The sequence below is a fragment of the Ochotona princeps genome, chromosome 7 (assembly GCF_030435755.1).
Source record: "Ochotona princeps isolate mOchPri1 chromosome 7, mOchPri1.hap1, whole genome shotgun sequence".
NCBI classification, from domain to species: Eukaryota; Metazoa; Chordata; class Mammalia; order Lagomorpha; family Ochotonidae; genus Ochotona; species Ochotona princeps.
The window spans coordinates 63,994,688-64,018,143 of record NC_080838.1 but is presented as its reverse complement, the minus strand read 5'-3'; positions in this window follow the sequence as shown (position 1 = coordinate 64,018,143).

The following is a 23,456-nucleotide window of genomic DNA, read 5'->3' as shown; positions in this document are numbered from 1 at the left end:
GAGGATGTCTCAAGTCCTTGGGATCTTTCACCCGTGAGTAACCTTGAAGAAGCTCTTGGCTTCTGGCTTCGAATGGGCTAAGCCCCAGCTATGCCTCCATTCATGAAGTGAACCAGTGGATTTCTCTGTAAATATGCATATCAGATAAAAACAAATACTTTTTTAAAGCACCCTGTAATCAAACACCTGTGAGGGATTCTTCTTTTTCAAATTCTAGATTTCTGACCTCTGAGTTTCTTTGGAATTTTTAAATAAACGTAAGGGGGGAAAATGCACTAAATCCAGGAAGGAGTTTACAACAGTTCACTGAAGTAATAACCAGTACAACTACTAGCTTAACAATTTGAACCAAGTTGGTACAGTTAACTACCCAGCCAGTTCCTCTGAATGCTCAAAAAAGTTCAATATGGGACCTTTTGATAATGTATTCAGTAGAATCTCACATTCTTCAAACTGGCTCTTTCCCAAATTCTGCCATCTGATCTGTTTTCTGTCGGTGCCTTTCATCCTCTCCGAAGGCAGGTGGTCAGATTGAGCAGACGAGTAGTCACCCCATGGTCCAAAAGACACTTATGCTGTGGCAAGTTGACCCAGTGACTCCTAAGTGTCTTTCACCATTCTTGAAGCAAAAAGCATGCTAGCTTGACAGTTTAAAACATTTATTTATTAATTAAATATGTGTGCATTGGTTCTGATTGAAACAATGATCAGAGAAAACCAAACATTCCTCAGACAATTTTGCAACGCTCCTTTCTGTCTGGAATATCCATCGCCTCAACTGGAAAACACCCAGCATGTAACACTTTGGAAAGGGCCCTAATACTCAAATAAGCAAACAATGAAGCAATGTAATAAAACAAAAGTCACGTCTGGGAACTTACATTTCATGGCACTTCCTTTTTTAATAAAGATTTATTTATTCTTATTGAAAAGGCAGATTTACAGGAAGAAAGAGAGACAGAGAAAGATCTGCCCTCCACTGGTTTACCACCCAAGTGGCTGCAACAGCCTGAGCTGAATCAATCTGAAGCCAGAAGCCAGGAGCTTCATCCAGGTCTCTCACGTTAGCACAGCGTCCCAGGCCTTGGGCCATCCCCGACTGCTTTCCCAGGCCACAAGCAGAAAGCTAAATGGGAAGTGGAGGAGCTGGGATAGAAACAGTGCCCATTTGAGATCCAGGCATCTGTAAGGCAAGAACTTAGCTGCTAAGCCATCCACTGGGGCACCATGGCACTTTCTCAAACTGTGAAAAGAAAAATAAAACCTCTGGTATCAGTTAGAATGAAGACCGATCAGCCATGAATGGTCAATGGAAAGAATATTTCACAGACTATTTGGTCATTGATTGGATTAAGAGGTGGAGCATTGCAACGTATATCTAAGACCACATGATTAGACCATGGATTGCCTCAGTTGTCATTTAACATGCACTGTTTAGAGAGATTTCAGTATGAACATTCTTTAATGGCACCGTCATTTCTCTGCCGCATCCACCTAAAGCAAAGCTCTTGTTCACAAAACAGTCCTTCAAAATTATTGTCTAAAATTGCAAAATAATTAAATTTCATCCATGTAATTACAAAACAACTTAAACTACTTGCCAGTTAAGTGTCAGCTGATAACTTTGGTTTACCAGGTTTTCATCAATAGTTCTGATGTCAGATGCAACAGTGAGGAAGGTAAGATTCTTCTGCGACAAATATTTCCTAAAATGCCTTCCTCTTTTGCATTTGTACTATCCATCTTTCCCTTTTGGAATATCAACAAATAATAAAACCTGAGTGTGTAAATAAAGTATGCTTGAATTCCCTTCTATTGCACTCTGCTCCAATCACTGTTGGCTTTGGCTGTGTTTTGTACATGCACACCACGTTGCAGTCTCAAGCCTTGTGTCCTGCTGGTTTCCTCCAGTTGTCACACTCCTCCCACCGATATCAGTGTGTCTCCTTCCCTCAAGCCTTTCAAGCTGAATCCAGTGTCTTCCCCCAAGCAGCATTCCTTGACTATGTACGATAAATTACCAACCATCCCTCTTAACAAATTTTATCACTCTCTAGCCCTTTACCCTGACTTAACTTTGCCTCTTGCCTTCAGTATCTATCATGGTTTAAATCATACTTTTTCTGATTTATTGGTTTCCTGTTTTGTCCACTAAAATGTAAGAGCCACAACAGCAAGCGTTTTTGCTTCTTCTGCACATTGACATAAAAAGCACTGGTGACTTTTGTTAAACTTTTGTTAAAACAATGAAGTCAACATTAGTTACCTAGTGAAGCCTTTATGATTCTCTATGTCATTCACATGGCAGAGGACTGTTATGATGATTAAATTTGAATTGAATTAGATTTTTTTCATAACTTGAAAGACAAAGGGACAGACACATCACAAAATCTTAAATTGGCTAATTTCACTTCCCAGTTGCCTGCAACAGCTAGCGCTGGGTCAGGGTTAAGCCAGGAGTTGAGAATTCAGTTTAGGGCTCCGGTTTAAGTGCCAGAGACACAAGTACTTGAGCCACATTCTGCTGCCTCCTGTGGTGTGCTTTAGCAGGTAGCTAGATCATAAGCAGAGTAGCTGGAACTCTATGATGATGAAAATATACTCATGATAACACCATAGTCATCATCACCAAAAGTAACCCGTGTTGCAAGGCTGCTAATGACACTAAACGTATCATATCACTCACTCCTATAAGAATCCTAAGAATGCCTATTTTACAGATAAGAAAACTGAGCTTTGTAAAAGTTAATTTAGCAATATCAAAACTAGAAGCGATGGAGCTGGGATTAATCAGCTCCAGACATAACTAAATCTTTTTGCATAATTTATATAAAAGCAGTCTGTTGAGTAAAAATAAAACCAAGATGAGAAGACAGTCTTTAGGACTAATGTTAGCTCATGAAATACAGGACACCTATTTTAAAAAAATGTTTTAGAAAAAAGACATACACAAATCTAAATTCATATTTGATTGGGCTCTTATTTGTCAAATCTCTGAAATTTATTTAAGAGGAAATAGCAAGGAAAGCATAAACAAAGTTTTTAATCAAGAAATATGAGTATATGGAACATTTTCTGATTATTATGGCAAAATTTAAGAACATTTCTGCCCAGCGTATTTGATGTCTTTATTTCACAGAAAAAGAATGCTTGCAGAAGCTGGAGATTTTCGTGAAGAAATGACTTCATATCATTTTTTAGCAAATTTTTTCAGTGCCTATCTTTGACAATAGAATAGCTATTTCAGAATATCTCTCAAAGCTTACATGTGTGTTTGTAACTCCGTATTCAAAATTCATCCTTTAAATAGTTTACAAGGAAACATCATGGTCTGATGGACAGTGCATCTTGGAGCTGGAAAGACAGCTCAGCATATGGGCTTATCTGGTAAATGTTAAACACTACCTATCTGTCGGGGCAAGGAAGCCCCATTTATAGCATTTGGGAATGTGGCATTAATACTCCCACTATGGTGAATTTCCAGCTTTATACACGGCATCACTGCAGAGTTGGGGAAAATGCATAACAACCAAATCTGATACACTGTACTGTTTCATGCATAAATGAAGGTCTTCATAAAGTTGATGAAAATGCATATTATGAGCATCTATGCATGAAACTAAAAAGCTACTTGTATCAACTAAACATTTTTAAATTCTATTTTTCTTTGAAATAGTATCCTACTACAAGAACATAGATAATAATAAAATATAGTTAGAAAATTAAGAGTTTTGAGAGTTTACCACTTTGGCTTGAATGCGATTTAATTATTAATTTTTATGAATGAATTTGTAGTAACTATCCTTTTTAATATATTTCTTACAAAAGTCCTGAAAAATTAATAGTCAACTCTCACAGTCTCAATTTGCCACTGGGTTGGCTCCTCTGTAGTTGAAGCTCATGATTATCATAAAACTTGACAAAAGGTGCTTAATGGAAAGTATTAAGAAATTTCTGACCAGAGGAAGGGATTTTATTGCTTCTTACTATTGCTATTATTCCTGGTCAGTTTTACTAACAAGAGATCTGCTCCTTACTTTAGTAAATGCTGTAGGGTAATTAATGTTTTGGTATAATTTATTTTTCTTTAATAAATATGGAAAGTAGTAAGAGTTGTCCTGTACCTTTTCTGGTGCTTAGGACATGTTCATTGTGTCAGTTTAATTTCGAAAAGTATACTCAGTCTCTATAATAATAAATAAGTCCAGAAATACCAAGATGTGAATGGAACTTGGACATTTCAACACAATACTCATAAACGCAAAATATATTTATATACCTTGTTTTTATCTATTATGACCTAAATCTGGATGTGTTTTAAAGCAGGCAGTTAAACACTGAAGGCTCTTTGAATAGCTATAATCCCATACCATTAAAGGAAACAGTTTCAGTTTGGGGATTAGTGCATATACACATTTCTATTAAGATATATGTAGAGAAAGAGAGGTATGTAGACATGTATTGTAATTCAGATTTGCCTACTTACAGATGGTAACATTCTGTGCGATAATAGTGCTCTCAAAACTATTTGCAAATTTGTCCAGCAACCACTCTGCTTTTAATGATGAAGTTTCCACAGTGGCAGATGGCAGAGTGAGCAGTGAAGTATGCTGCCGACCCACCAGGGTTATGTCTGTCACTAAAGCGATCTGGCTCCAAAAGCCAAGTCTGTTGAGGTCACACTGGCTATTGCTCCATTAGAATGACTTGGTTGATCACATTTGTGGCTATTCCATAAATGATGACCTTATAGAAGGGGTCCTGGCAGTTTTATTCTGCTGTGGGAAAGTAATTTGGGGAGAGACATTGTCTGCACTCCCCTGACATAACACATGGGAACAAACGGATAGTTTTTGAAACTTCAGAAACAGTTTTTTATGCCCGCTATGTGTGAGCAGTCAGGTAGCCTACAGTAATAGAAACAATACTATGTTTTAATATTCACGCAATGTTTAAAAAGAGAAAATGGAACCATAGCAAGAAAATGCATTAATTAATGAAGAGGGATGATTGTTCTAACAAAAGCATAGAAATACAAACTGAGGTCCAGTTATTTTCATTGTTATAAAATCAATTATTACCTTTGATCTGTGTATAATTGTATCAATGCTAACAGGAAACTCCATAGAAGTCAGTTCAGAGGTTTCTGAAGAATTAATTTTTAAAATAAGACAAGAGGCCTGTGCAACGACTCAACTGTCTAATCCTCCACATCCAAGTGCAACAGTCCATATGAGTTCACGTCCCAGCTGCTTACACTTCCCGTCCAGCTCCATGTCTATGGCCTGAGAAAGCAGAGGAGGATGGCCCAAGTCCTTGGGACTCTGCACCTGTGTGGGAGAGCTGGGAGAGGCTGCTGGCTCCTGGCTTCTGGTCAGCTCAGCTCCAGCCATTGTGACCATTTGGGGAGTGAACCAGCAGATGAAAGATCTTTCTCTCTGTATAGCTCACTTTAAATACTCTAACTCACCTTAACTCTGATAGCATTTAGAGCTTTCCAGGTTGGACTCTCAGTTCCTCACTCCACACTTGGGGAGCGCACCGGTCCACGGCTGCATCTCCACCACTGCCCTACTGGCCCGGATTCTGCTAGATAAAGGATTCAAAGGTACTTTAGCTCTTCTCATTAGTTCTGGATGCGGATGTTAAGTGACTTACCAGAGTATGAATTTGTTTTGTTTGGTGGAATCCTGAGAACATACAGGCAATGTTACTAAGGCTCAAGGCCATTAAAAAAACTCTATGGATAAACTTTGAATAATAAGTCACAAATCTGGAAAGTAAATCCCTCTTTTTTTTTTTTTAATCCTGAGGGACTGTTCTGAGGTGCAGGGATTTCTGAAATCCTCGTGGAAGTGTTCCCATCTTAACATGCCTGCCTCTCTCTACTGCCTCCATACCATTTGCCCTCCCTTTAGATGCCCTGGGGAAGGCACTTTTGAATGAAGTATTGACAAGTAATCAGGGGTTGAGGCAACAATGTTTGGCCAAGCAATCAAGAAGTCTGGGTTCAGGGCTGGAGTGGTGACAAAACAGGCAAATCCTTTACCTGCAGCACGACCATCCTATATAGGTACTGGTGTAGGTCCCAGCTGCTTCACATTGATCCAGCTCTCTCAGAAGACGACCCAGGACTTTGGACTCCTGAATTCCCTTGGGAGACCCAGAAGAAACTCCTGACTCCTGGCTTCTGATCAGTTCAGCTCCAGTTGTTTCAGCCATTTGGAGAGTGAAGCAGCAGATAGAAGACCTTCTCTATCTCTCCTTCTCTCTCTTAAAGCAGCCTTTTCAAGTAAAAATAAATAAATCATAAAAAGTAAAAATAAGAAATCTGAATTCTACATCAGGCACACCTCCAATTTCCTACTAATACAGACTCTTCAAGGAAGTGGGGCGAGCTCATTACGGAGTTCTTGTCACCCACAGGGGTCAATGTAGACCCATCTGGGGTCCAGCTTTGCACCTGTTCGAAAAGGTTTAAAAATAAACCTTTGCTTCAAGTTCTAAATAGAACTTGAAAAACGCGAACTCTGTTATGTTAGTGTGGTTAGGAAAATCACGTTTAGTGAGCGATAAAGACAGAAATATGAAAGCAAAGAAGATATTTGAAAAGAAGTTGTATAGTTCAATTTGAATAAAAAATAACTGTACGTACGGACAATAATGTCAAAATCTTTACTTGTAAGTTTTGCCTACTGAAATCCAAAGATAACTCAATGACAAGGAGTGCACATATTACCTGCATACGGTCTGTGTCACTTTTCCATACAACATGAAGGTGGGCTGGTTATAAGTTTGAGGCAAGATATATAAAATAAACATGAGATGTTTTGTTCAGCCACAAATAGGTGATCCCAAGGAAAGTGAATTTTATTGAAAGAGAAATAAAAATGAAAGACCTTCAGCAGCGTAATATCATAAAATCATAACAAAATGCAGTTATTCACTATGTAAAATTCTGAATGTTTGTAAGAGGGAGAACAAAAAAACCTTTATTTACCATTTTTTAAACATAAAAAGCTAAGAACAAAACTTATTCTTTATGAAAGAAAAGCGCCACATCATCACATGACGAATACAATATTTTTAGTGTGACATTTAAGCTATTTTTAGACACCTGTTGTAGTGTAGTGAGTGAAGCAGCTGCCTGCAATGCTGACATCCCATAGGGGTTGTGTCCCGCCTTTCTGTGGCTTAACCATCTCCTGGCTAGTGGCCTGGTAAAAACAGAAGATGAGTGCTTGAGTTTTCAGCTTCTTTCACTCACGTAGGGGTCTTGGATGATGCTGCTAGCTCCGGGATTCAGCCCAGTGCTTCCCTGGTCGTTGAGGAAATCTGGGCAGTGCACCAGGGCATAGGACACAGACTCTCTCTCAGTGTGTGTGTCTACCTCTCTCTCATTATGGTGGACTTCCAAACAAATAAATAAAATTTAAAAAAAGAGATATCTGTAGCCATTTTAAAATCCAAAGGTAGCCTGTCTCTCTGTTCTTATCTTTCTTTAGTCCCTGATGAACACTTCCTAAATTCATGCTTCCTTGAATCAAAGAAGACAGGTGCTTTCAGTAACGCTAACACCGTGTGCCCGTCCATCACTTGTGCTTTTATGCACATATTGTCTTTCTGCTAAGTTAAATCCTCCTTACTCCTCAAGGCCTCATGCCATTGTGCCAATCTTCCATCTCAGAGATGAGATTAATTAGTCATGTTTCCACATCTCCCAAAACTTATTTCATAACTTTATCAGAGTCCTCATAACATGCATTATTTTCATTGCATCTGTCACTCTGTTCCCCAAAATGTATGGAGGTGGGCCTGACTTTCTTCATGGCATGAATGAAAATCTTGCTAAGTGAATTTCTATGCATTGTTTAACATTAACTGATGAAAATATTCACTTGTTCTTGTTTGTGGCTGCACTAAGCTGGTGATAAATTGGTGGTAGTCCAGACTGATATAGTCTCTGCTTTCCCAAAGCTAACAGTTAGTAAACAACATGGATAATCAGATATACTAATGTAACATAGTGTGACGAGATTAAGGATCAACATGTTGGTGATGATAATGATGATGATGATGATGATGATTTTGGCTAAGCTATTGAGTACTTTTATTTGTTAGATATGATTACAATCACCATGTATGTGATATTCAGTAGAATTCTCACAACCAAAGTGTAGAGTACTGTTAAATAAACCAATTGTGGCAGTGGAGGCGGGTAGGAGATTGCACAGTGGGTCAATCGGCTAATCCTCCACCTGCTAGTGCTGGCATCCCATATGGATGCTTGTTTATGTCCTGAATACTCTACTTCCCATCCAGCTCCCTGCTTATGGCCTGGAAAAGCAATGGAGGACAGCCCAAAGCCTTGGGATCCTACACCCATGTGGGATATCCAAAGGGGTTCCTGGCTCTTGACTTCAGATCAGCTCAGCTCTGGCTGTTTTGGTCACTTGGGGGATTAAGCCAGTAGATGAAGGCTCTTTTTCTATCCCCTCTTCTATCAGTAAAATATTGCCTTTCTAAGAAAAAATAAGTATGTCTTGAAAAGCAAATAAATAGAAAAGTTTTAAAAAAACAGTACAGCGATTTTTGCAGCTTGGGTAGTCAGAGATAACTTCCATATAACAATGTGATTTTTAAACTAAAGATGAAGATTAACTATGAAATTAGGCAGGTGCTAATTTTGTGCTTGGGTGTGCGTTAGAGAGGGGAATTTAAGGCTGAGCAATACAAGTACTTAGTAGTCACTGAGCTTTTTGCTTTTTGGTCAAACATGGAGCTTTCATTCTTTTGGAAATTGTCAAAAGTGATAATAACTGGACTTAGAAGCATCATTCTAATTCCACAGATAGGAACATGGACTCTCGAAGACATGAGCTCCTGTTCCCATGCAGTTATCGGCCAGTCAGACTCCTAAGCCAGGTTTTTCCGGTGCTGCAATAGCACCTGTCAATTGTGATGGGGTTTCTACTCTTGTCAAACCTCTCATGTGGTTCATGACCCTCAAACACCACCTTCCCGCTCAGATTATTTTTAAAATTTAATTTTATAACACATAATAAATTATAAATTGAAATAGTACATATCTACACATAATCACTACATAGATAGGATCTAGAAATTACTCTTTCAAATTCCCCCTCATGTTAGTTCAACCCTCAACATGAGTCATGATTTTATACCATTCAGGTTATAAATCTGTCATTTAAAAAAAAATTATGGGCCCAGCACTATAGCGTTGCGGCTAAAGTCCTTGCCTTGCACCTGTTGGGATCCCATATTGGCGCCGGTTCTAATCCCGGCAGGCCCGCTTCCCATCCAGCTCTCTGCTTGTGGCCTGGGAAAGCAGTTGAGGATGGCCCAAAGCTTTGGGACCCTGCACCCACGTGGGAGACCCGGAGGAAGCTCCTGGCTCCTGGCTTCGGATTGGCTCAGCTCCAGCCATTGCGGCCGCTTGGAGAGTGAATCATCGGATGGAAGATCTTCCTCTCTGTCTCTCCTGCTCTATATCCTCCTTTCCAATAAAAAAATATATAAATCTAAAAAAAGATTTATTTTATTTATTTGAAAGGCAAATTTACAGAGAGGAAAACAGAGAGCGTTTTCATTTGTTGATTCACTCCCCAAGTGGCTGCACTGCCAGAGCTGAGCCAATCCAAAGCTAAGAGATTCTTCCAGTTCTCACACATGGCTGCAGGGCCTCAAGGGCTTTCAATCCTTCACTTTTTCCCAAGCCACAATCAGGGAGCTGGTTCCAAAGTGGAGCAGCAGTGAAGTGAGCCTGTGCGCAAATGGGATGCTAATGCATTACCACACTAGCCCTTGAATTCTACCTTAATCATATTTCTAATGGGCACTCTTATTTTGGGACGGTTTGCTTTAGTAGTAAAAGCATGATTTTTGGAAGTAGATAGAATAGGGTCCAGTTCTCAGCTTGCCATTTACCTGTTGAATGGCCTTGGGCCAGTTGCATGTCATGGCTACACGAGTACCTAGCATTATGGTGCTTCCATGGGGACCAGAAGACAGCATACAGGTTGAGAGAAATGTATGCGCTTAACAGGCTAAGCGTATGGAAACATTTGCTCCTTTAGACTATATATTTAATGTAAAATTACAAAAATGACAACTGAAAAATCAACTGCTCTGAATCTCCCACCTTACTGATAGAGTGTATACTGATAACATTCTTAGTTGCCAAAATGAAACATTCAGTTGGCTCCCACCTCCAGACTATAGAACATAATAGTAATGATGATAAATTTCTTCAATTCTGGCATCTGCGATGGTAACAGACACATTGGGATGGGAATAAATATTGATAGACTTACATAATTAGCCAAGGCTAAACACCCAGGTATCCTACTACCCAGCTCTGTGATGGTCGAACAGTTCATTTATTTAGGAAGCAGAGGGACAGAATGAGAAAAGGATTGACAGACAGTAAGTCCCCATTGCTGGTCCACTGCCCAAATGACCGCAGCAGTAGCACTGAGCCAGGCCAAAGCAGGGAGCAGCGAAGTCGATCCGTATCGTCACATGGGCGGCAAGTGCCCACACACCTGAGCCATCACCTGCTGCCTCCCTGCATGCATGTTCGTGAGAAACTGGAGTTAGGAACAGAATCAGGACTCAAACCTAAGCACACTGGTTTGAGGTGTGGATGTCCTGAGTGATGCCTGAACCAAAAGCCAAATGCTTACCACTGTAATATATATATATTCCCTGGCGGCATGGCCTAGCGGCTAAAGTCCTCGCCTTGAACGCCCCGGGATCCCATATGGGCGCCGGTTCTAATCCCGGCAGCTCCACTTCCTATCCAGCTCCCTGCTTGTGGCCTGGGAAAGCAGTCAAGGACGGCCCAATGCATTGGGACCCTGCACCCACGTGGGAGACCTGGAAGAGGTTCCTGGTTCCCGACATCGGATTGGCGCGCACCGGCCGTTTCGGCTCCCTTGGGGAGTGAATCATCAGACAGAAGATCTTCCTCTCTGTCTCTCCTCCTCTCTGTATATCTGACTTTGTAACAAACTGAATAAATCTTTAAAATAAAATAAAATAAAATAAAAATAATATATATATATATATTTTTGTTCCAAAAGTGAATGTAAAATAACCAATAACCACCCTCATTCTTCCTTTGTAACGCTTATTTTGGGGAAAGTTTGGACATAGAAATTTTAAGTCATTTTTGGTTTTGTATTATGTTGATTTTCATTCTTTCTGGACGTAGTTGGCAGCAATTCACATGAATATTAATAGCTGGGAAGCGAGTAGGGACTTTTGTTGAGCACTTAGGAAGTGAAACAGTGCTTTATTGTGACAACCCTGCTGGGTGGTAGAAAAATGGGAAAGCGCAGGCACTGTGTTCATGCATTTTAAATCGTTTTCTTTACAACTCCAGTCTAGAGGAAATATCATCTCTGAGCCAAACTGGATCAGGACATTGTAACGCAGTGAGGTAAAACTGAGAAGTCTCTAACAGGCACTCTATGCCTTGAGCTCAGCTACTGATAACTATGTAGAAATAACTATCATATACCCTCCTCTAGCAAACAAAGGGAGAATGAATAAATGATGTTCACAATTCCTTGCAAGTTGTTTAAACTGTTCAGCTTCTGGCTCTTAATTTAGTAGCAATGTTAATACTGATAGCAATACATGGTAGCTTGCAGATGTGAAAAAACATTAGAAACCTGACCAGCTTCTGTTAATTAAAATGATATCACAGACTCTCCTAATAAATAAATATACATTTTAAAAACTTACCAATTTTTTAAAAATATTGTTATTTTGTAGCAAGATTACACCTTTATTTAATATTCCCTCTTGGATCACAATGAAATATCCATGGCATATGTAATTATCTCTGTCTGTCAATTATAGCTGGAAGTGTAACATTATCTTGTAACTTACATTTATGAAGCAATTTGCTATAGCAATGGAGATAATGCAGTTGTTTTTTTTTCAGATGGCAAACTGTAAAAGCTGCTTGAAGATGCAAACAATTTAAGAGCTGACAATTTCAATTCTCAAGTTCAGGAGGGGCATTGTGAAGTTTGGGCACTGGTTAAACACTCAGTCTTTGCACTGCCTTGTCTGTGGGAGCTATGTTAATGCATTACTGCAGCAGCCTTTGAACTTCTAGGCCAAGTGAAGCCTGGCTGCCCACAGCCCTCATGCCAGTGGGTGTGATTACATTTGATAGATGCAAATAACACTGGCTTTCACAGTATGATTGATCTGCAAGGTGTTAACAAGGGCTTTTTATCACACAATCAGAATCCTGCAGTATCAAATCCTAGGCCAGGAGGCTGCTCAGTTTACTGTGACTTATGTCCAATCTCCTTGACAAAGAAGTATCTCCTGACACTTCACACATGAGATTAGCAGACCATATTTCAGATTCGTTATTGCCCAGCAAATTAAATGAATCTGTAAAAATATTTCATTTTTTTGTAAACTTAACAAAAACTGAATAGTAATTATCTTCTTGTGGAAAAATTTTAAAAGTTCTTCAAGCTATACAAAGCTTATGTTTTTAAACAAAGCAGATCCAGCCAAAGGTCTGGTTTGGTATAGGCAGAAAAAAGGTAAGTGATACAGTAGAAATAGACTATTTTTCCCAGTTACATAGAAAGAAAAATTCTATGGCATTTGACTGTGTCCTTGTATCTAGCTCTTGAGAGTGATGACTCAAACTGGAAAGCCCACTGAGCGACAAGAAATCATTTTTACTAGATGATCCTTGTGGATGTGTTTGGGTATATAAACTGAGCCAATATTTTACAAGATTTATATTAAATTTGGAATGTTTGCCGCAATTGAAATTTGGATTTTATTGCATGTTTTCCTAGTAACAGTGATGATCTTTTTGTGTGTGTGGCTATTTTTGTTCATGTCTATGTTGTACCTTTATTTTTCCTTTTAGAGAGATGGGATATCTGAGGGAAAGAGTTAGGGAAATAAACTGAAATAGTACACATGTTTCCTCTTGGTAAATACAAAGTGAGGCCTCTGTTGTTGCTTCTGTCAAATGGTGAACATCTTGATTGCATCCTTACACCGAATAAGGCAGCACCGAATAAGAAGTATTTGCCATTTATAGAGATAGTAGTTCTCAGATAATTGAGGCGAAAAAATATGTACAAGTTATGATATTGCTGGAAATCTACGCTGGCAGCCCATCTCTCATTGGACTGCCTTGGGTTGGTCTTCACTTGGGGCTAATGCACTGAGCCAGGACACAGGCATAAACATTGCCACTGGCACTGCAATCTACTTGGCTTCTACTGTGCTAGAATTTATGAACCTCTGCCTAGAATTAGAACTGCAGAAGTCATTTAAACCAAATTAATCACATTGGCCATATTGGTTCCGTTCAACTGTAGGATATCTTAATTTGTCTAGCAGTACATTTATCAGCAATTAAAATAAATATAAGAACATTTATTACGGTCTCACTGACAGACATATCCAATAAGTATAGTATAATTTAATCGTTATATTACTTAGTTTTTATCAATTCATCAATTTTTAAAATATGTTTTATAATTAGGATGTCAGTCTACTTAAAAAGCACACTTTAATAGCCTAAAGCAGTCCATGCTATATAAAGATTTATATTTAACTCATTAATCATCTTTTCAATAAATAAATATTTTAAACTAATTCATTTGAAAGCAAACTATAGATACCAAAGGATTTTTAAGCTAAATATTTTTTCCTTTATGTTTCTCATTATATCCAGCACAGAGAGTCTCCAATATTTATATAAGAAAAGAAAGAAAGTGATATTTTAAATAATTAATTAGCTAATTTGAAAGAGTTACAGAGATGGAGGTGGGGAGACAGAGAGAGAAAGATTGTCCGTACACTGGTTCATTTCCCTAATGGCCACAGTGGCTGGAGCTGCACCAGTTCGAGGCCAGGAGCTAGGAGCTTCTTCCAGGTCTTCCATGCTGGTGTAAAGGTGCAAAGACTAGAGCCATCCTCCTCTGCTTTCCCAGGCCATAATCAGGGAGCTGGATTGGGCATGCAGAAAGTGGGAAACAAATCAATGACCCTACAGGATGCCAGAATTGCAGGTGGTGATTTTTTACCTGCTATACTACAGTGTGAACCCCAGGAGACTGGTTTAAATCAACATTGTCTCAGGTCATATAGCTGCCACTGTTACCAGAATTAGAAGAACCCACACTAAAAATCCACAGATTGAAAGAATAATCATTGTTTTCTTCTCTCCATTCCAGCTCCCTGCTAACTCACACTCTGAGAGACAGCAGTTGATGGCCCAATAATTAGGACCCTGCAAACTATGGGGAAGTTCCAAACACCTCACTTGGGTCTGATCTGGTCTAACACTAGGATTTGCAGGCATTTGGTAAATTAACCTATGATGGAAAATCTATTTTTTTCCATCTGCCTCTCATTTTCTCCTTTATTTGTTTGCTCTTTAGATAAATAAAATACATTGATAAAATTTTACCACTAATGAAAAGAAACACTTGTTTAGCTGTCTATCTTTGGAGGAGCACATTTTCAAGAAAAAGCATAAGTGTGCTCATTGTTATAACCTACAATTCAAAAGTTCCCAAATTGTTGAGATTAGTTCTGAAAAGAACCTACTGGTAAAGAGGAATAAATGATCTACACATTGATGAAAGCTCTGAACTACTTAACAATTTATTTGTATTTTGCTTAATGACTTTACATACCAATGAAAGCACAAGAAATATGGGATGTAGCCAGGACTCCGATCTAGGCGTTCCCAAATAAATCTTAATAGCACTTGGTGCCCACACTTAAGTGCCTGTTTCTCTGGAGTTCTCTTGAGTTTTAGCATTTTTCCCCTACTTGATAACATTCTCCAGATTCTACCTCTTATAACATTACGTGTTTTCAGTATTTGTTATGGTGACACCCACTTCTGAATGCCCATTTCTGTGTTGATCAATATTGCCGCTGCAATGACAGCAAATCATGCTGCAAAACTATGTCCTAAACACAACCATCCCCTCGCCTCCTCTGTGCTTGTAGCTCAGTAGGGCTTAGCTGACCAGGTTTGGTTCTAGCTGATGCTGATCCCAAGATGTGGTCTGGTAGGAGTTTAATATAATCTCTGTTATAAGTTAGGCTAAAGCCTCTTCCATAGACTATTACTGCAGGGTCCAGGTTGAACTGTGAACAACTACTCAGGGAAGAACATTCCACGATAATTGCAGAACCACTTGAAACAGGTCTACATATACAAACACATTTCAGTTTTCCACTTGTGTCAACATCTTCTAACATCTTTCTGGCCAACACAAATTACATGACTGAGGATTAGAAGTCCTCTTTGCCTACATTAAGGCCAAAACAATGTTAAAATGTAGTTTATTACTAGTGGGCAGTGATCAATTTTAAGTAATTGTTCAATCTACTCCATTGTTGGGGCTGGGTGCAATAGCCCAGTGGCCAATTCCTCACTTTACACAAGCCAGGATCCCATGTGGACACTGGTTCATGTCCCAGTTGCCCCACTTCCCATCTAGCTCCCTACTTGCTGGTTTGGGAAGGCAGTAGAAGATGGCCCAAGGCCTTGGGACCCTGCACCCACAGGGGAGACCCAGAGGAAGCTCCTGGCTCCTGGCTTTGGCTCAGCTCAGATCTGGTCATTGCAGCCACTTGAGGAATGAATTAGTGGAGGCAAAATCTTTCTGTCTCGCCTTCTCTCTGTATAATTGCCTTTCTAATCAAAATAAATAAACCTTTAAAAAAATAAAGCTAAAAGCCTTTGTTGAAATTTCACTGAAACAATCCAAGTTATCACTGTTTTGCTAAAGATGATAGAAAGTAATATATTTCTATTGTATTTTGTAAAATATCATGCCAGTGGTAATATCAAATGGGCTTAATAATCTTATAATATTCCTGATCATGTATTTATAGCAGCACAATCTACAAAAGCAAAGATTCGGGAAAAAAAACTCATATGTGCAAAGAAAGAAGAGTGAATTAAAAAAACTACAGTACATCAACTACATGGAATACTACACAGCCATTACAAATGAAATTCTAGCATTTGCAACAAAATAGTTCCAACTGGAGATCATCATGCTCAGTGAAATAATCTGATAGCAAAGGATGAATATCACGTGCTGTTTCCTGAAATAAGGCAACCATCAGGCAAAATGCAAAACTAACAGATATAAAGGTAAGCAACTATAGACGTGCTGTAGAATGGAGACCAGCATATCAGGAAGTGAATGTATGTTGAATTACGCATCTGACTCCTGAATAAAGTAAGAACTCCTAAGGAAACTCTTAAATATACTTTGACAGTTTGGTACTGGATTTTCTACCATTGTCAATACCTACAATACCATGATACACTTAAATGGCAGAATGTTAAACTTACAAATGTTGCAAAGGACTATACTACTGTAATAGTGTAAGGGAAAATGATGGGAGTGGTACCGTGCAGGGGAGAGGGTGGGAAAATCCTGATACCTACAGAACTGCAACACGGAAAACAATAATAACAATAAAAAATAAAAGTAATCAATCAAGCAATAAATGAATAAATAAGGAAATAATTATTTTTCTTGATTATGTGTTTATTTTGTCCTTCCTAAATGTACTAATTTAAAAACTAATGAAATGACAGCTAAATAAAATCATCACACCTGATGGTGGTTTTGAAAGATCCCTGTCGACAGCATTAAGGAATCATTTTGGTTGATTACATCCCTTTAAGACACCTTAGCAAGCTGTGTCACTGGCAAATGTGTTGAAACCTAATTTTTTATTCTGTTGCATTGTACACATATTGTCTTCAATCTTCAGTTGGTGAATTGGCACAGAGCACTAAAGTAGACACAGGTCTAAAGCACATTGTCCAAAAACCAAATTTTAAAAAATCCTCAATGTGAACCCACATTCCTGTTATTGTCCAAGAGATCCATGGCAGGCTTTGAGTTAGCAAAGGCAGCTATGTTCCTCTGTGCAGATTGTGTGTGCAAAAGTGGGAGCAATCAGTCACAGAGGTATTTTAGAGTAACCCCCAAGAGAGAAGACTCACTCAGTGCTGTATGCCAGGTTTGGAACAGAAGAAAAAACTTCAGATCTTATATACTAAGCAGAGGCTCTAAGATTCTGCCATCTTGAGGGTTGGCATAAACTTCATACTGGACACTGTTTGCGGTTTCTGAGACATAGTTTCTCAAACCTTGGAATGTCTACGGTTATGGATGTCTTTGTTTTTCACAATTGGGTCTCATAGTTTGTGGTAGTACAATGACTTAGGAGGGAGACTGTCCATACCAAAAAGGCCAACTGCAATTAGAATATTAGGGTTATGATTCATTTAATGTGAATTTAATCATCAGAAAGAGGAGGGGAAATGGACCAACTTCAGTCACAAGGCTCAAGACTCTACCAATCAGGTATCTTTTATTTGCACTGGTTCTGTTTGTACCTTTTTTTTTTTTTTTAGTAAAATTGTTCTAAGAATACTTCTCAGCTGTGTTCTAGACATGTAACAAAACTGAGGAACTAATGGGAACCATCAGATTTATAGTTAGTTGGTCGGAAGGGAGAGTTAGTCCAAGAAATTTCTAAGTTTATAGCTGATGTGTGAAGTAAAGGGAATCATGTGAAAGAAAATGCCGAAGGCTGGTGAAATTTGGCCAATACCCAGGTGTTGGCATCAGGAGTCACTCTAAGAAGTAAGAGCAGAATCTAAAACTGAAACGTTTCACTGCGCAAGAGTCTAAGTAGACAGAGGAGTTGGAATCTATGTTCTTTGATCATTGAGGATTTGTTTTGTCTCTCTGAAGTTAAAAGAAATTTACTTCAATTTTAAATCACATTTTATTTATCACTATGTATACAGTTAGGCATCCCTGTTCAGTTATACTCATATCAAAGAATCAAATAAAATTTAATAAATATTATTTCACATATAGTTTTATTTTACCTTTTACATATTTCAAGCATTTGAGGAAGACAAAAAACATTTACTCACGGCCCACCGTGGATGCCAGCTGCCACCACTGTGTCCCCATGGGCGATAGCCACAACCATTGTGCCCACTGTAGGTATGCAAGTACATGATGGCCTGAGGTGCTGGCTTGCTGGAAGCCTAGGTGGTAGTGCAGTAAGAGCATGCAAAGACCTAGGAACTTATGTCAAGGCAGCTGGCGAGAGCCTGGGGATTTCTCCACGGACTTGGTTATGAGAGGGGAGGTGGAAGCAGTGAAGAGAGCCACAGTTAAATGCTGGTAGCTGGGCTTGGGGAACTTTGAATGGGCTAGGAATTTGATTGGGGAGAGGGGCAAGGTCCCAGGCTAGCACAAACACCAGGATCATGGGACCTTAGTGGGTGGAAAAAGCTCAAGACCAGCACATCACCACACTGAAAAATTGGGCTTTGGAAGGCTGGGCTGGGGTACAGGGTACCCCAGGTAAGGGGATTAGAGGATGTGTGGAAATGAGAACCGCTGAGGGAGTATGTCGCAGCTGAGGAATGACTTCTGAAGGACTTCCATCAACAAAGCCACTGTACTTGCAGGTGAGCGAGGGGGCTGAGACTGAGCAATTTGAATGGGGGAAATAAAGGACCTTTAAGGGTCAGACTGTTGCTCCAGTCCACATGGGAGACCTGAGCTAGGCTAGTTATCATTGACCACTATTGACCACCACTCACTAACACACTAAAGCTAGGGCTAGGGCCTACCTGGCAGTACTAGATCACAGTTCCTGCCAGTGAGTCAGAACAAAGGATCGGTAATGTTAGGCTGGGCCATGAAACCAACAAACACCATAGAGTATTGGGTCTGAGGGCAGTTCTGTGGGGAATATGTGAACCCTCCCCTGAGAAACTTCAGTTGCTGCTGGTTTTGCTAGGAATGATGATGGAACCCTCCTACACTCATGGGTACTGTGGTTGGGAACAGGCCAGTCTGGTCCAGCTTGCAGCAGCCTCAGGCATACCCAAGAATATAAGTGTAGGGTAGACTAGGCTGCAACATAGACCAGGTTAGATGGGGCAGACTAGGCCTGATAAGGACCCAGAAACCATTAGCACATGTGAGATCTGGTTCTGGGAGTGGGCCTGATAGGGGAACTTGGGAAACTCCCCTGTTGGGCCATAGCCCCTATTGGTAAGCATGTACTCAGATCTCCAAATGTGGGGAGAATTACAGGGTCTGTTTTCTGACTGTGGAGTGCATGTGTCAGAAATGGTCCTCCTCAATGGCTAAGATGGAGCAGAGGATGGCATGCTCAGATGAAGATGGAGGATATGGCAGTCCGCTAAGGCCTGCTGAGGACATCAGGTGCTATAGCAGAGGAATGAAAACAGAGCAAATTGATCAACTACCCCAGCCAAGCATTGATAGCAAATGTCTGGGCGAATAGAGACTCTAAGGTGGACTATGTCAGCCAATGGACCTTGGAAAGATTTCCTCATCCTTGGGTCAGCAAGAATGACAGCATTTCAGAACTATCGCAACTACTTGAGCAGAACCTTTGCAGTATTGCCACATTAGGGATCCTGGGACTACATTGGGTGGCCATCCCCATCCCTGGGTACTGAGGTGGTTGGGAGGCTGGGTGTGACTTTTCCCCTTATCTCCACTCTCTCCCCAGATACAGGAAGAAAAAGAAAATTTGGATACAACAATCTCATCCACTTTCCCCTGCTCCTCAGCCTTTCTTACCCTAATCAACTATGTAAACATCATCAAAAATAAAAAACTAAAAACAAAAAGTTAAAAATTAAAAAATGTAAAATGTATGCACTGAATAGTGGTTACATGTTCTTTTGCTCCACTACCATATCCAGAACTTTGTGCCATGTCATAAACATTAGATACCTGGCATATGCATTGCCCGGCTAATCATAATCCCATCACCACACTTCCTGTTATGCTTTGGCAGCGAGAAGGCGTGGAACATTTTGAGTTCAAGGAACTTGAGTCTTTCCAGCCACACTTTTGGCAGTGGTAGACACATTGGTCCACGTGAAAACTCTGGGCTCTTCTCAGATTCCTGTTGCATGGGTGGTGGAGAGCCACCTCAGGCATCAGGGTCCTCGGGCAGCAGTGTCCTTGGGCATCAGGGTCTTCATGCAACAGGTCCACGAGCTCTGGCTCCAGCAGCTATGGATTTTGTTAATGTTATCTGACTGGCCAGCTTTCTGGTTTCTTCTGACTGAATCCAATATTAGCAAACCCAACAGTCTCAACTCCACCGAGGTCATGGGCTCTGGTGATTTTCCAGAAGTAACAGCTCCATCCTGGGGTCACCAGTGTGTGGATTGCTTCACCTCCTCCTTTTTGCTCCTCCAGCCATTCCAATACTGTGTATCTAATCCTCATTACATTTCACTGTTGGAAATATCAACATAATATTTTCTGAACTCAAGTGATCTCATCCTCAAAGTTTGGACAAATAGAAATTTTACAAACCAAACATTTTGTGAAATTAGGAGAGTTCTGTTTAGAATAAATTAAAAGGAACTTTCTGATTTTGAATGCATTCATATCGAACCCAAGAGGTTACTAAATAATGGCATTAGCTTTTTATATACTTCACTTTTTTCTCTTAAAAGTCATTTTTAGCAGCTATTTTATTTCTACCTTATTCTGCCTTCAAATAGTTTACAAATCACTTGTAGAGTTTTAGGTCAGATATACCATGAGCATGAAAACATAATTCTATCAAATTTAACAACCATCATTCCACTCTGACACTAATTAATGACTTATTTGCTACAGTCAATTTTATAATCCTGATCCTTACCACAAGATGTATAATCGGGACAAAAAGATTAAAACATATAAATATTATTAGAAAATGTGTAAACAACACTGAAATGTAAATTGCTGACACAATATCATCATCTTACAGGGGTGTTTTTAATTTTAAAATCATGTTAAATTACATAAATAAACAGTTGTAAATCTAGATGCTGTCACATCTTTGACCTAGTAATTGTATGCATTTATATGAGAAAAACATAAGAAAAAAAAACACTGGGAAAATGTCTTTTGATTGTTTCTATTAGCAGCAAGAATAGAAAAGAATCTAAATGTTTAAGACAAAAAAATTTCAGTAAATAATAGAGTGATCACTGTTACATTTTGGTGATCATGTAAAAGTTCACCGAAGATGTGCTAAGAAACTCAAAATACATGTGTTACATTAAGACGCGGAGCAACCGTAAGGAAGGCATGCATTTGATGACATCAACATGGAATATGAGGGTGAGATGGAATATTATTGAATTATGTTTTGCTTTTATAATGTCAATCATTTTTTTTACAATTTCATTTTAATGTAAAATATTTCCTTCATGATAAAGTTTCTATTTTGAAGGCCATCAAAGATATGGGTAAAGTCCAGAGGAACTAGTAAGAAATGTGTGAGTTACTACAAAAGTCAGTCTACAAAACCAAAGGATCTTTTCGTGAGATTTAAGGCAAATGAAAAATGTTTTCTTATCACTGTTTGTTTAGAACTAGCTAAGTTTAAGGCAAAGGAGATACAAAAATGGACAGAAAGACAGTAGCTGTGTTACCACAAACAAACAACACTCCGGGAGGATATGATTTTAGATTTTGTATAGAAAAGGCTTGCTTCTTGCTAATACTTTGTAAATTCCTTAGTGTAAAAATGTTGAGGGCCTATAGGACAAGCAAGGAGAGAAGCCCTTGTCTTGACTGCAGGGCAGCCTTTTAAAAGTGGAGAATGAGGAACAGAACAAATTGCTAGAGCTTTAACCTGTTTCCGGGATGTCCTTCAGCCACTACTAAACCTGGACCAAGGGTTTTACGCACTGGGTAAGCCATGGTGACATGACCTGTTCTGACACCTCAGCCAACATGTACCAGCACATGAAGAGTACACATCTCTACAAGAGGTTATTTTACTGTGAAGCTGGAAGCAAGCCCATGAAGGAAAGGGATTTCAGGATGAATATTTCCCTACAGCTTTACTGTTGCATTATGTTTACAGTGAAAACAAATTCAATTCCTTTTTGCAGAGCCAAGATGAGAAAGAACTGAAGGGTTCGGTGAAGCATTGTTCTTTCGGTTTATGATCTGTTTATAAACCATATTTATCTATTTGAAAGACTGAATAAGAGGGGAGAGAGAGACACAAATCCTTTATTCTTGCTTCACTCCCCAGATGGCCACAATGGCTAGGACCAGGGGCAGGCCTAAACCTGGGTAAGAGATAGGAGCTGCATCTTGGTCTCTCAAGTGAATGCAGGGGTACAAGTGCTTGGTCATTCTCCACTGCTTTCCCAGGTGCAGTAACAGGGATTGGATCAAATGCAAAGCAGTCAGGACTTGAACAGTCACCTTTATCGGATGACAGCATCCTAAGTGGTGGCTTAACACACTTTGCAACACCAACCAAAGCTCTGGATTCTATAACAAAATGTAAGGTGGTGTCCAAAAGTCAGTGACCAACACAAATAATACTTCTATAAACGTGTGAAAATCTAGTAAAAAAATTCACATTGAAAAAATATGAACATTATCTACGTAATACTTATCTCAGAGCAATACTAATTTTACTACAAACACAGGATCTGTGCTACTGATTTCTCCTTTTGCCTCAGGCTCCCATATGGTCTGCCATATAACTAGTTTGTTCACCAAAATGTGTATATTTTTAAAGTCATTATTCAAGTCCTCTTTTTTTTACATGGGAAATTTAAATTCAAGAATATAACCCTAAACTTATATTTATTTGAAAAGTAAAGACACATATATCAGAAGAGAGAGAGGGAGAGAGAGAGAGAGACTGAGATTCCACACACTGGGTACTCAGTGTCCACCGCCACAGGGGCTTGCTGAAGTCAGCATCAGGGAACTGGGTCCAGGCAGTTCATTGAAGCTCAAACCCAGGCACTCCAACATAGGATTGGCGTATCCTAAGGGGCATTTAAACCACTGTTTCCCAAATCCTCCCTTATAATTCCAAAATTTAGATCAGAGAAGTTTAAAAAAATGCTTTAAAGCATTTTGAAAAGCTTCCATAGCTCAAGAGTCCTTAAAAAATATCCAGTTAGTCATTTTCTTTGGCGTCAGGTGAAAGCCAAAGGCATAGTTTATGAATCCAGAGCTAAGAAAGATTTTTAGCTGAGTGCTGTAGAATAAATAAAGCGTTTTACAAATTCTTTCCAACTGCTAGTAGAACGTTCTTGTTAACAAGAAATGCATCAGAAAGGCGCATCACGTGCCGCTCGGAGGTGAGGATGCAGAAGCTGATGCTCTGCTCAGCCTTCAGAGTGTACATACGGAGTCCAGTGTTGTTACACTGCATCTTCATTGGAAAGCCAGCTTTCCTAAGAACATAGTTGGCAAATGGAGGGGAATCATCGTGGCAGTCTTTTCTTATATGCAGAATGGGAACAACTTAAGGATTCCTTTCCATGTGCCAAGGAAGCTTTC